General features: G+C 40.7%; 1 pseudogene; it reads left to right on the top strand.

Moving 5' to 3' along the window:
- The window catches only part of LOC102871048, a 59,038-nt pseudogene that overhangs the window by 22,809 nt on the left and 23,374 nt on the right, over positions 1-12,855 (top strand).

The following is a 12,855-nucleotide window of genomic DNA, read 5'->3' on the forward strand; positions in this document are numbered from 1 at the left end:
ACTGAAATTAATAATAAATTAAAATTAAAAAAAGAGAGAAGGAAGAGTAAAAAAATCAATAGCTAAGACTTCCAATATTAATTACTACTAATGTTAGGATTTTTACTGGTTATTATGTGGAAAATACATAAAATTAACCAGAAAGAAAAAAATCCACTGATTCCCATTTTAAGAAAACCAATGAGACAGTTATTATGCATATTTCAAAACTACCGTGATTGTTCAAAGACCGTGCAGGTATTGTTGAAGATAAGAGGCTTGGAGGACACAAGTAATTGTAATCAACTTCTTTCCAGAGGAGAGATCTAGATATTGAGTTTTTGATAATCAGAATGGTGTTTTTCAATGTTTTATCTTGTTTTAAGTCCTTAGCAAGACAAGGGTTTTATTAGGAGAAAAATAATTTATGAAAACCCTTAAGTTCCAATTAATACATCAAGATACAGACCATATTGACTTTGCCATCAAGCCACAGATAATGAGAGCTAAAGATAAGGAGCTCTCTACCTTGGAAGAAGGTGAATGAGCATACAGATTTTTTTCTCCCCTTCCTAAAGAAAGTGAGACAAGGAGAGAGTGGAAACAAGACGATTCATCTGTTCTAATAACCAGCTCCAGATCACATCTAGATAAATAAAAAGAACCTTGGAGCTAGTCAGTTATTTATCTCATATAAATCTGAAGGAACTGAGCCTCCAGGATACGTATGTTGTACCTGCTAGAGAATCACAGTGCAGTGTTGATGAAGATCCATTGATGATTGATCAGGTGATGAACCTGACATACCATCCCTACCTTTCTTGACTGAGCAGTGTACAGTGGCTCCACACTCCTGTGTGTCCTAGGAGGAGGCAAAGAAGTGCTGAGATGACATGGATTCACTGAGACAGGATTTCAAAACTAGCGGCAAGTGGAGGAACTGACAGATTTGAGCTGCAAAAAGATGCACAGTCTTTGCGTTAACAGAGAAACTCTCTAAGGACTTCTGGATGTCCAGTGATTAAATTTACTACTTGTCTGCCTGGGGTATGATCTGAATAATACAACAAAATAAAACCTTTCCCAAGGGAATAGGGTTCCAAGATACATTTTGAGGGACAGAATTCAATCTGTGTCAAGAATATTATAAGCATAACAATGTAACAATAGCTACCATATATTAAGCATCACATTTGTGTTAGGCATCGTTCTGAGTGTGAATTAGTTAATTTAATCCTGATAATAATCCTGTGTCAACAATGCTATCTTTTCCTCTCATTTTCATACAAGAGGTTGTTAGGTGGCATTGAGTTGACTGCAACTCAGAGACCTTATGAACAGATCAGAACCTTGGCCTTCCTGCAGCGTCCTCACCATCTCAGACACGCTCCTTGTTACAGTAACTGTGTCAATCTTGTTGAGGGTCTTCCTCCTTTTCACTGACCCTCTACCTTTCCCTGCAGTATATCTTTCTCTAAGGATTGGTCCATCCTAACAATATGCCCAAAGACAGTTTCACCATCATTGCCTCCAAGGAGCCCCCTGGTTACACTTCCTCCAAGACAGGTTAAGTGGCTGCTCAGGGTCTCAGTTAGTAGAGAGTCAACCTCCCAATCAAACACAGACCTCTGAGCTTTAAAGCTTCATGTGTTTCACCTTGCGTTTTCTTCTGTTCCTACTCATTTTCAGAGAGTGAGATGTCCTACACTCTTACTCAGCTGGAAGGTGAGTATCCACAGGACCAGTTTACTCTAACTCCTTTTCTCTTCCCCTTATGAACCCTGGGGATATTTCACCAGTGAGAAGAGTTGCAGCCCAGGTAACAAAGGTTAGATTCCAGTGAATGTCTGCCATCAGGAACTATGTTTTACCTGGCCTCCGACATCTAGGATGTGGCACTATCAATGAAGAGGCAGCCTACAAGATATTATGTTAACAAGTGATGCACATTTCAACCTGGTGGATTTCCTGGTATCAGTTTTCACCAATCCATCTCCTACATTACAAAGTGACCCTCCTAAACACAAATCTTAGGTTGTTACTCCTACACCGAAAACCTTCAGTGACTCACCATCTACTCAGTAGCGTCCAAATAAATGATGGTAATTATAGTTAGTCACAATCTTGACCTCACTTAGCTCCAATCTCTCTTTGTGGTTCTCAATACACAAAGCCCTTAATCTAAGATTCTTGCTTTCAGACATGCTCCTGTATCTAGTTATAATTCCCTTTCCCATCTTAGTCACAAGAATCCTTAATCATCCTTACTTCGAAACTCATTTAAATATGTGTAATACAATGGTGTAGAACCACATCAAATTTAAGGAAGGAAGAGAACCGATCTCAAACTAAGGCTGATTCCTGTGAAGTGGTCAGGCATACCTCCAATTTCCAAACTTTCCAGCCATACATCCTATGTCACTCTCTACTTCTCTAGGTTGGAGAGTCCATTGTAACATCCACACAGAATTCACAGACATACTCAATTATGAGGTTTATTAGACAGCAGGTACCATTCAGGATCAGATTCAACTTGGAACAGGAATCACTCAGGAGGCAGGAGACAGCTTTTCAATCAGGATAGCTTCTAACTAACTAGTCACGGTTCCTTCTCAGCTGTGCCTATTAGTCGTCTCAGCTGCCAGGCCTGGCCTGGCCTAGGCTCTATTTAGGCAAGTGTTACACCTCTAAAGCCCTATCAACACTCCTACCAGCAAGCCTCCTACTTACAGGTACTCAGCTCAACCTCCTTGTGGGTCAGCGAGCCCACTACAGTCTTGTGCAACTGCAGGTTCCACGGAGCTACCATCTCAAATGTTACCAGTCTCTTTGTCTCTTGAGTGTAAGAGGCTTAATGCAGGGAGTTTTGGTCCAAAGGAAGAGATTCTCTTTCTTGATGTTACTAAGTTCCCTCTATCTGTATTGGCGCTCTCTCTCTCTCTCTCTCTCTCTCTCTCTTAAGATAAAAGGTTATGCAGATCACACCCAGGGATTCCCTTACATTGTTTCAGCACTGTGACTATGGTAAGAGTGTTGTAACCCACTCAAATTGTCTTACAATTGATTGACTGACTCCATTAGGACATATCTGAGAGATGATCACATCGCTATATAACTGCCAAATCACACCATTACATAATTCCCAAATAACTGACAGGCATAGTCTAGACAAGGTGACAGATATTTTTGGGAGATATCATCCAATCCATGACAAAAATGAAATGACTCGTATTCTCATTGTCATTGAGTTGGAACTCCCTTATAGCTGACACTGCACTGGGTTTCCAGGGCTGTAAATCACGTGGGAAGAGACCACCTATCTTTCTCACATAAAGCTGCTGGTGGATTCAAACTGCCCAAGAGAAGCGTGGCCTTTGGGTTAGGAGTGAAACTTCCTAAAGACTAGGCCACCAGAGCTCCCTAAAGGGTTATGAACAAGGTGATGGTAAAACAAGTGAATACTACTGTTTGTGATTTAAGCATGCTACAGATTGGTGGAAGATCTGTCAACAATCTGTGATATGCAGATGACACAACCCTGCTTGCTGAAACTGAGGAGGACCTGAAGTGTTTGCTGCAGAGGGTCAAGGACTGCAGCCTACAATATGGATTGAGGCTCAATGTCAAGAAGACAAAGATTCTCACCACTGGACCAATTGGCAGCATCAGGATGGATGGTGAAGAGATTGAGATTGTTCACAGCTTTAGTTTGCTTGGCTCCACAGTCAATACTCTTGGCACCAGTAGCCAGGAAATTAAAAGATGTATTACCATGGAAAAGTCTGCTGTTAGGGACCTCTCCAAAGTACTGAAGAGCAATGGTGTCTCTCTGGAGACTAAGGTGTGTCTGATACAGGCCATGGTCTTTGCAATCACTTGTTATGCATCAGAGAGTTGGACAACGACTAAGGAGAATAGAAGGAGAATTGATGCTTTTGGGCTGTGGTGCTGGAGAAGAGTATTGAGATACCATGGACTGCTAGGAAAACAAACAGATTCATCCTGAAGAGGGTTAAACCGGGCTGCTCCTTGGAGACAAGGATTCTGAGGCTCCATCTAACATACTTTGAACATGTTGTAAGGAGAGACCAGTCACTGGAGCAGGACATCATGCTTGATAGGGTGGAGGGACAGCGCAGGAGACGAAGACCCTCTATGAGGTGGATTGATTCAGTGACTGGGGTAATCGGAATGGGTGTGTTGGAGATGGTGCGATTGGCACAGGACAGAGCAGAGTTTAAGGCTGTTGTACATAGGGTCGCTATGAGTTACGAGCGACTCGATGGTACATAACAACAACAACAACAACAATAGTCATGACTACCCTCAAAAGTAAAGAGAAAAGTCTCCCAAATTAAACAAGGTGGCAATGTGAGAAATATCTACATCAATATCAAGAAATTACTCATGACAGAGACTGAGGACTAAACACAAAAGTTAATCCTTCCTAACACACTAATCTCCATTGCTAAGACATGAAGTGTATTCTAGACACACACACACACACACACACACACACACACACACACACACACACACACAGAGACTGCAAAACAGAGGTCCATGTGTACTATTGATTCCCTAATTGGTGCATATGGTTAACAGACTACTGACTGAAAGATTGGAGATTTGAGTACAACCAGAGATACTTTAGAAGAAAAACCCATTGATGCACTTAAGAAAATCAGACATTACAACCCCTTTGAAGTAGTTAATTCTCCTTTGAAATACTTGGGCTACTATGAATCACAATCAACCCAAAGGGAATTGCCAAATACTGCAATGAATTCTCCTATTCAGAATTGCTCACAGGCTTATGATTTCTTGTCACTGCTTTGCGTAGAGCTTGGAATGATTATGAATGGGAATCTTTCATCAACTGGCTTCCTTTCAGTCTTGAGGCAAAGGCCTGAAATGACTGTTCACAGGATGGTGTTCCTCTGGTTGCATGCCTTCCTTTCAGATTACAACAGTGGTTTCTGTAGAGTCAGTAGCCAGGGGCTATTACAGCGGGAAGAATCAGAGCTTGGGTGAGTCAGAGCTCTACTCAAGTCTTGTTCACAAAAAGACAATGATATATGGTAAAACTTTATGGAATGGATCATCATTCAGTTATGAAATGCCAATACTTCTTTATTACTCAGTTTTGAACAAAGGTATAAAACTAGACAACAAAATTAAACATTGAGAGCTTATTTATATTTATGAGTGTAGCCTTATACATATAAATAAATTGCATAGTCATGATGTTTAATTTCAAATAATGACTCACTCAAACTATACAGAAAGGATTTTTTGTGTCCTAAAAAAATGAAGAAATAAAAAAATATATTAAACTATTTTAGTTTCATATTTAACATATGTTGTTGTTGACACACAGCAATACTAAGCACAATAGCTCAGAAACCTGTCCTATTTTGAGCCAGTCTCACAGTCTCAAACATATCTGCCCTCAATACCCTAGTTACTGTGTCGCTCTATCTCCTCCGTGGTCTTCCTCTCTTGTGCTGCCTCTCTATCTTTCCAAGCATGATGTCCTTCTCCAAAGATTGGTCCTTCATGACAACATGCTCCAAACATGTGAGATGTACCTTCAAAATCTTTGTCTCCAAGGATAAACTTAGTTTCACCATCTCCAGGACAAATATGTTGTTCTCTTGGCAGTCCATGGTATGTTCAATACTCTCTTCAAGCACCATAACTCAAAGTCATCCTCAGTAATTCAACAATATAACAAACACATGCTGTTCCACTACCATGGACTAATTTTTAATATTTTTCCTATTTGCTTCCAATTTTTAAAAAACTAAAATTTTCTTTTGCTGATTAAAAATGATGACTTAGCTCTGAGTCACCCCCATGCAGCTCATGAGTTTTATGTGGCTGGTCCTAAACCCTCCCCTCCCCTCCCCTCCCCTCTCTGGTACCTGCAAAGTCCTTTCATCAAGGTGCCTGAGGAAGTGTACCATGGAGAGGAGGAGGTGGAGACCTTTGCCTTTCAGGCAGAGATGCCCATTTGTATCTCTTATTATCTATATCTTAACTCCAACAAGGAAATTTTCCTTAGAGAATGGATCTCAAATGCTTCTGATGCATTAAACAAGATTCACTATGAGAGACAGACCTTTCCAAATCAGACAGTGGTAAAGAGCTGAAAATTTACATACTTTGAAAATTTAGCATACTTTGACTTTTGCGGACACAGGCATTAGCATGATAAAGCCTGATCTCATGAATTATTTGGAAATAATTGGAAAATCAGGACCAAAGCAATTTATCAGGCTGGTGCAAACATCACCATGATTGGTTCAATTTGGTATTGGCTTTTATTCTGTCTCTTTGGTGGTCGAGAAAGTGGCAGTGATCACAAAACACAGCCATGATGTGCAGTATGCCTGATAGTCTTCACAGTTCATACTGACCATGGTGAGTCCATTGGTCACGATATTAAAGTGACTTTGTACCATAAAGAAGACCAGACAGAGTACTTAGAGAATGGATGAGCCAAAGATGTAGAGATGAATCATTTGCAGTTCGTAGAATCAGCCATTATCCTTTGTTGTTGTTGTTGTTGTTGTTGTTATGTGCCATCAGTCGCTTGCGGCTCATAGCGACTCTATGTACAACAGCCCTAAATCCTTCTCTGTCCTGTGCCAATCTCACTGCCTCTGACACACCCATCCCGATTACCCCAGTCACTGAATCAATCCACCTCATAGAGGGTCTTCCCCTTCTGCACTGTCCCTCCACCCTCCCAAGCATGATGTCCCTCTCCAAGGATCTCTCCCTTCTTACAACATGTCCAGAATATGTCAGACGAAGCATCAGAATCCTTGCCTTCAAGGAGCAGCCTAGTTTAACCCTCTCCAGGATGAATCTGTTTGTTTTCCTAGCAGTCCAGGGTACATGAAATACTCTTCTCCAGCACCACAGCTCAAAGGCATCAGACAAAGAAATCAGTAATGATGAGGCAGAAGAATATAAAACTGAGAAAGAAAAAGATACAGGTGATGATGAAAAGCCCAATATTGAAGATGTGAGCTCAGATGAGGAGGATGACAGTGGTAAGGACAAGAAAAAGAAAATTAAGGAGAAATATATTGACCCAAAAGAACTGAACAAGACAAAACTCATTTGGACCCAAAACCTTGATGACATCATCCAGGAGGGATATGGAAAGTTCTTTCTATAAGAGCCTTACTCATGACTGGGAAGACCACTTGGCAGTCAAGCACATCTGAATACGGTCAGCTGGAATTCAGAGCACTGCTGTAATCTCTTTGAGAACAAGAAGAAAAAGAATAATATCAAACTTTATGCTCACCATATGCTCACCATTGACAGTAGTGATGAATTTATATGCAAATATCTGATGCTGAGGCTCCACCCATCAACATTTCTCCAGAAATGCTGCAACAATGCAACAGAGCAAAATCTTCAAGATCAACCACAAAAACATTGTCAAGAAGTGCCTTGAGCTCTTCTCTTAATTGGCAAAAGACAAGGAAGACTGCAACTTCTGTGAGGCTCTGTGTTCTCTAAAAACCCGAAGCTTGGAATCCATGAGAACTTTACTAACCTACATCGTCTTTCTGAGCTATTGGCTAATCATGAGATGACTTACCTCTCAGAATATGTGTCTCATATGAAGGAGATCCAGAGGTCCACCTATTATATCACTGTTTAGAGAAAAGATCAGGTGACTAACTCTGCTTTTGTAAAAGAGCCTTTTTTTCTGTTATAAGAGGGCCTAGAGCTATCTGGGGATAAAGAAAAGAAAAAGGACATGGAGAAGGGCAAGGCCAAGGTTGAGAAGCTCTGTAAGTTCATGAGGGAAATTTAGGACAAGAAAATTGAGAGGGTGACAAGAAGATGAGAGGTAAACTTCTAATGAAGAAATAAAACATTCTTCTCTCTGAATCTTCGTACGTGGTGCTTCTTCATGCTACATGCTGCAGGTGTGCCTGAAAAACCCCCTCTGATGGTTTACACCTCACCAGGTCGGTGAAATCTTTCCGCTTTCCCCCCCCCTTTTTTCAAATTATGATTTGAGTGAAAGTTCACAAAGCAGGTTAGATTTTCATTCAACTATTCCTAGACATTTTGCTTTATAACTTTAACGACAGTATCTACAAAGTAATCTCACTCTTTCAGCTCCCTCTCTGTGGTTCTCATTTCCTTTCATTCTTCAGTCCTACGCCTTCCAGCCTTCAGGGTTTATCCTCAGACAAATGCTTCTCCTTTGAGCTTTGAACATTAATGAGCAAAGACCAGATGAGTAATGGAAAGACATCAAGAATATCATCCAGGAAGAGTGCAAAAGGTCATTGCAAAGACAGGAGGAAGAAAAGACCAAAATGGATGTCAGAAGAGACTCTGAATATTGCACTGGAACGCTGAGAAGCCAAAGCAGAGAGAAGAAATCAAGACATTAGGAGTTGAACAGAAGATTTCAAAAGTCAGTGTGGCAAGACAAAGTAAAGTACAACGAAATGTGCAAAGAGCTGGAGTCAGAAAATCAGTGGGGCCAAACTTGCTCAGCATTTCTTAAGCTCAAGGAACTGAAGAAGAAATTCAAGCCTCAAGTTGCAATATGTAAGGATGCTTTGTGCAGAATATTAAATGACCCTGCAAGTATTAAAAGAAGATAGAAAGACTATACAGAGCCATTATACCAAAAGGAATTGGCAGACACAGAAGAATTTAATGAAACAACATATGAGCAAGAGCCTGTGATGATTAAGGAAGAAGTTCAAACTGCTTTGAAAGAATTGGCTAAGAATAAGGCCCCAGGAATTGATGGTATACCAATTGACATATTTAAACTAACAGATACTGCCCTATTTGGGCATGTTTCTAGGAGAAGTTATTCCTTGGAGAGGGACATCATACTAGGAAAAGTGAAGGGTTGGCAAAAGAGAAGAAGATTGTCAACAGATAAATTGACACAGTGACTGCAGCAATGCATTCAAGTATATCAGAGATTGTGAGAGTATCACAGGTTAAGACAGGCTTCAACTCTGTTGTTCATAGGGTTGTTATGACTCATGCTTGACTCAACGGCACCTAACAAGAAGCCACCAGAGATCCCTAAGGACATATTGTCCAATGAAGGGTTAACATCATAGAGGTTGGTGATTACAACATGTAAGACAATTATATCAAATGGTAAAATGGAAGATAATTACATACTACTGAGAATTAAACCCTAGCCAAATGGAAGCACAAATTGAGGGGAAATAAATTTAACCCATAACAGATAGAAAGAAGGAGATGGAAGCTGGGTGGTAGTCAGTTAAAATGCTAGTGTTTATAACGAGAAGAAATTACATAGAAATATAGGCCTGAGCAAAAGGGTAGGCCCATTAGCTGTCTGCTTGCTAGCAAAACTGACCAATGATAAGAACCTCTTTGTCCTGATAAAGAGAGGACGGAGAAGTAAGACAATAGATACTTAACTTTGGTTGAGTTATCTAAAGAAGCAAAACCAGTGAAAGAGAAAAATTTAGCTCAAGAAAATGCCTCACACATTTGTATAGATCGGCCAGTCCGTGGATCAGATGTCAGGATAGAGGCTTCTTCTGTCTCAGAAATCTGCAGAGGCTAATGAACCCAAGATCAGCAGGTTAGTCAGCAAGCTGATGACTGCAGAGGTTGATGCTAAAATTAACAGGCAATATGGTAGACCACTTGCTCAAATCCAAATAACCAAAGACCACGTGGACAAGCCAAACTCAGGATCCCACTCAAGAAAAAATTTGAGCTACACCAGACATCCATACGTAATTGATGCAGGTCACATCACCAAGGAGTTGCCCTTTCAACTGACTGGCTGCTCCTAGCATATCTCATTATGAAAGTGATTACATTTTAGCAAATCTTATCAAAAGAAGTTGTTGCTGTTGTCATTAGGTGCTGTCAAGTCAACTATAACTCATAGTCACCCAATGAACAACAAATTGGCACCTGTTTCCTCCTTGCATTTTCTGCCACACATAAGTTAGAGTTCATTTGTCAAATATCTTTTAAAAAAATTAGTTCATACAATTGTTCAGATATTATGTTTTACAATAGTGATCACAATTTATCAATTCCTTTTATCACCACATCTTATCAAGTTCTCACTGTACTTTGCCTATACCTTCACTCCACATATCCATCCACCAATCTTTACCATCCTGGGTGTCAATCCAGGTCTTTCTCTTTTTTAGTGACCTTCTACCTTTCTAATCATTGTGTCTTTTTCCAAGCTTGGCCATTCCTGGGAGCAGGCACAAAGCATGTGAGACAAAGCTTCACGATGCTTACCTGAAGCTATGTTTTTCTTCATACAGTCAAGCATCTCCCCCTCCCCCATGCCCCAGCATACAGATTGTACAAGTACGGAGAAAGGACGTAACGCTAAGGCACACCTTTCCTGATTTAGAACCATGCAGAGAAATCACTACATCAACATTGTCAAACCAGAGAATTATGGGTAGCCAAAGTAAAACACAACCTTAATCGTCAAGGTACTCTTCCCTAATGTGAGGGGAAATTTGAGTCACAGACTGAGGATACCCTTCTTAGCTCAGGAGTCTATGTTAATAAGAGATAGTAAATCAAGAACTAACTCTAGTGATTATTACGGTTACAGTTGTTAGGTGCCATCGAGTTGGAACCAACTTACAGTTGATCCTCCAACAGGTTTTCAAAGGCAGTAAATCTCATAGGAGATTACCCATCTTTCTCCCACAGAGCAACTGATGGATTTGAACCACATGCCTTTGGGTCTGCAATGCAGCTCCTTACCAATAGGCTACTAGACTTATTGGTAAGCACTGTTGCAGTAGGACTCATGGTTTCATAATTTAACTTTCTATTGAGTATTCCACCAGAACTAACAGTAATTGTTGTGGTGATGCTTTTATACTATTGAGTCAGACCAACTCAGAACTCATCCTCCCGGGGATTTTCAGAGGCTGTAAATCACGCAGGATGGTAGTGTCCATCTTTTCCCTGCCAAATGGCTGGTAGATTCGAAGAGGTTTCCCTTGGGTTGGCGGCACGGCTCCTTAACTTCACAGCTCCCTTACCACAGCACTCTTAATGTTAAAAACTTATCACAATTAAAGAACGTTTTTCCAAAGGAAAAAAGCAAAGAAGGGGAGGATGCGGAACAGGGAGGAAAATATGCAACAATAAATGAATGGAAATCCAAGTTCTTTACAAACTTAAAATGAAAAGATGTTACACCTGAACCTGTCTGTTTCTTAATGTTCTAAAAAGCAATTAATTACAAAATAAAGAAATAAAATTCTAAAAAATAAGGACTTAGTTACCCTAAGAATTGACACCAACATAAAATCCAAATGTCAGCTAATGCCATTCTGTCTTTGAAGATTTACACACAATTGGCTGAAAGTCCTTACCAATAACTGGTAGGAGGTTTGCGGCTCTCCCAGGTTTTCCGCAAATTCCCCAAGGCTTTGCTTCTCGCAAGCAATTGTGGCTCCCGATTCCCGCTCCAGCAGGACCCATGAATCTTAATGACATATCAGGTCCTGTATGCTGGCATGAATGTCAAATTGAACTTATCAATTTTAATTTGCACACACACAATTTGTGTGGATAGCAGAGTTTCCTGATGTGTGGGTTAGACAAGTGTCCACAAATCCACAAAACAGCAATTTTTAAAAAGTTAAACATTAGATACAGCCAGTTACCCAACTTCTATCCACTACTCCATCATAGTGTTCAGCTGTCTCCTTTCCTCTAATACCTTTCAGAGGAATATACTTAATCTTGACAAACTCTCTCGTGCTCTTTTCATGGTACCAAAGGGTAAAGAAAAATAGAAGTCTAAGAAATGGACCCACCGTGTAGTCTTCATTTCATCTGGAACTTGAATAATTGCAGTCACTGACCTGTTTAAAATGAAACTGAGTTTCCTCATGCTCTGCTTCTGCTTTCTGCTTGACCTCACTCCACCCTCAGGTTGATTAGCCTAATCAGTACTGCATCACCACCATGGGGGATGACATTTTCTTAATGCAATTATTATTCCCAGATGCATCTTTATAATTTACTTTTAGATGGTTTCTCGTTCTTGATTTTTAGGCACTATACCTGGCATCTTAGATACTAAAAAAAAAACAAACATTGATATAGTCATGTTTTAGGTCTTTCTATGGCCTTTGAGTTGAGGTGTTGGAAAGAGTACTATATCCCTTAGACTGCCAAGAAAATAGATATGTCTTGGGGGAAAATGCAGCCAGAGTGCTCCTTAGAAGCAAGAATAATGAAATTAAGGCCTTCTGGAGAGGCTATCTACGTTGAGCATCTAATCTGCAAGCAAAGTCCAGCCCAGAGCAAGCCATCAGGATGTAGCAATTGACCCTAACTCCCAGCATAGACCGTCGTCTCTTTATCTGGTCACCTCATCCCCAGCCATCTGTGTCTAGGTTCAAATGGGCATCAGCTGCAAAACTCAGGTACCTGCAGCTCTCCCTGTGCTCTAGATCCATTGGTCTCACTTAGCCCTGGCTCCCACGTGATGCCAAGTCCACAAGCCAGGAGTCCTCTCCCTGTTCCTCATGCCAACAAGCTTCCCCTGCTCATCCACACATCTGTGCACACTAAGTGGGCCAGTGCTGAAGGAACCCGTCCAAGTTCGACCCGTTTCTCCATTGTGGTATTCCTCCCACTTCCACACCTATGGATCCAGGTGGTCGCTAAGAGTGAGCCAACTCCAACCTCCAGTCTTAGAAGCTTTAGCCTGCCTGCCTGTATCAGAAGCCAAACAGCTTGTTCTGATATAAAAAGACAGTCTCTTCCTTTCCTTTTTTCTTTGCCCGTCTCTCCTTATTGCTTGCCTTTCTTTTTTTTTAAATAAAT

This window comes from Elephantulus edwardii, unplaced genomic scaffold (assembly GCF_000299155.1).
Source record: "Elephantulus edwardii isolate Elephantulus edwardi_28Jun2011 unplaced genomic scaffold, EleEdw1.0 scaffold00261, whole genome shotgun sequence".
Taxonomy (NCBI): Eukaryota; Metazoa; Chordata; class Mammalia; order Macroscelidea; family Macroscelididae; genus Elephantulus; species Elephantulus edwardii.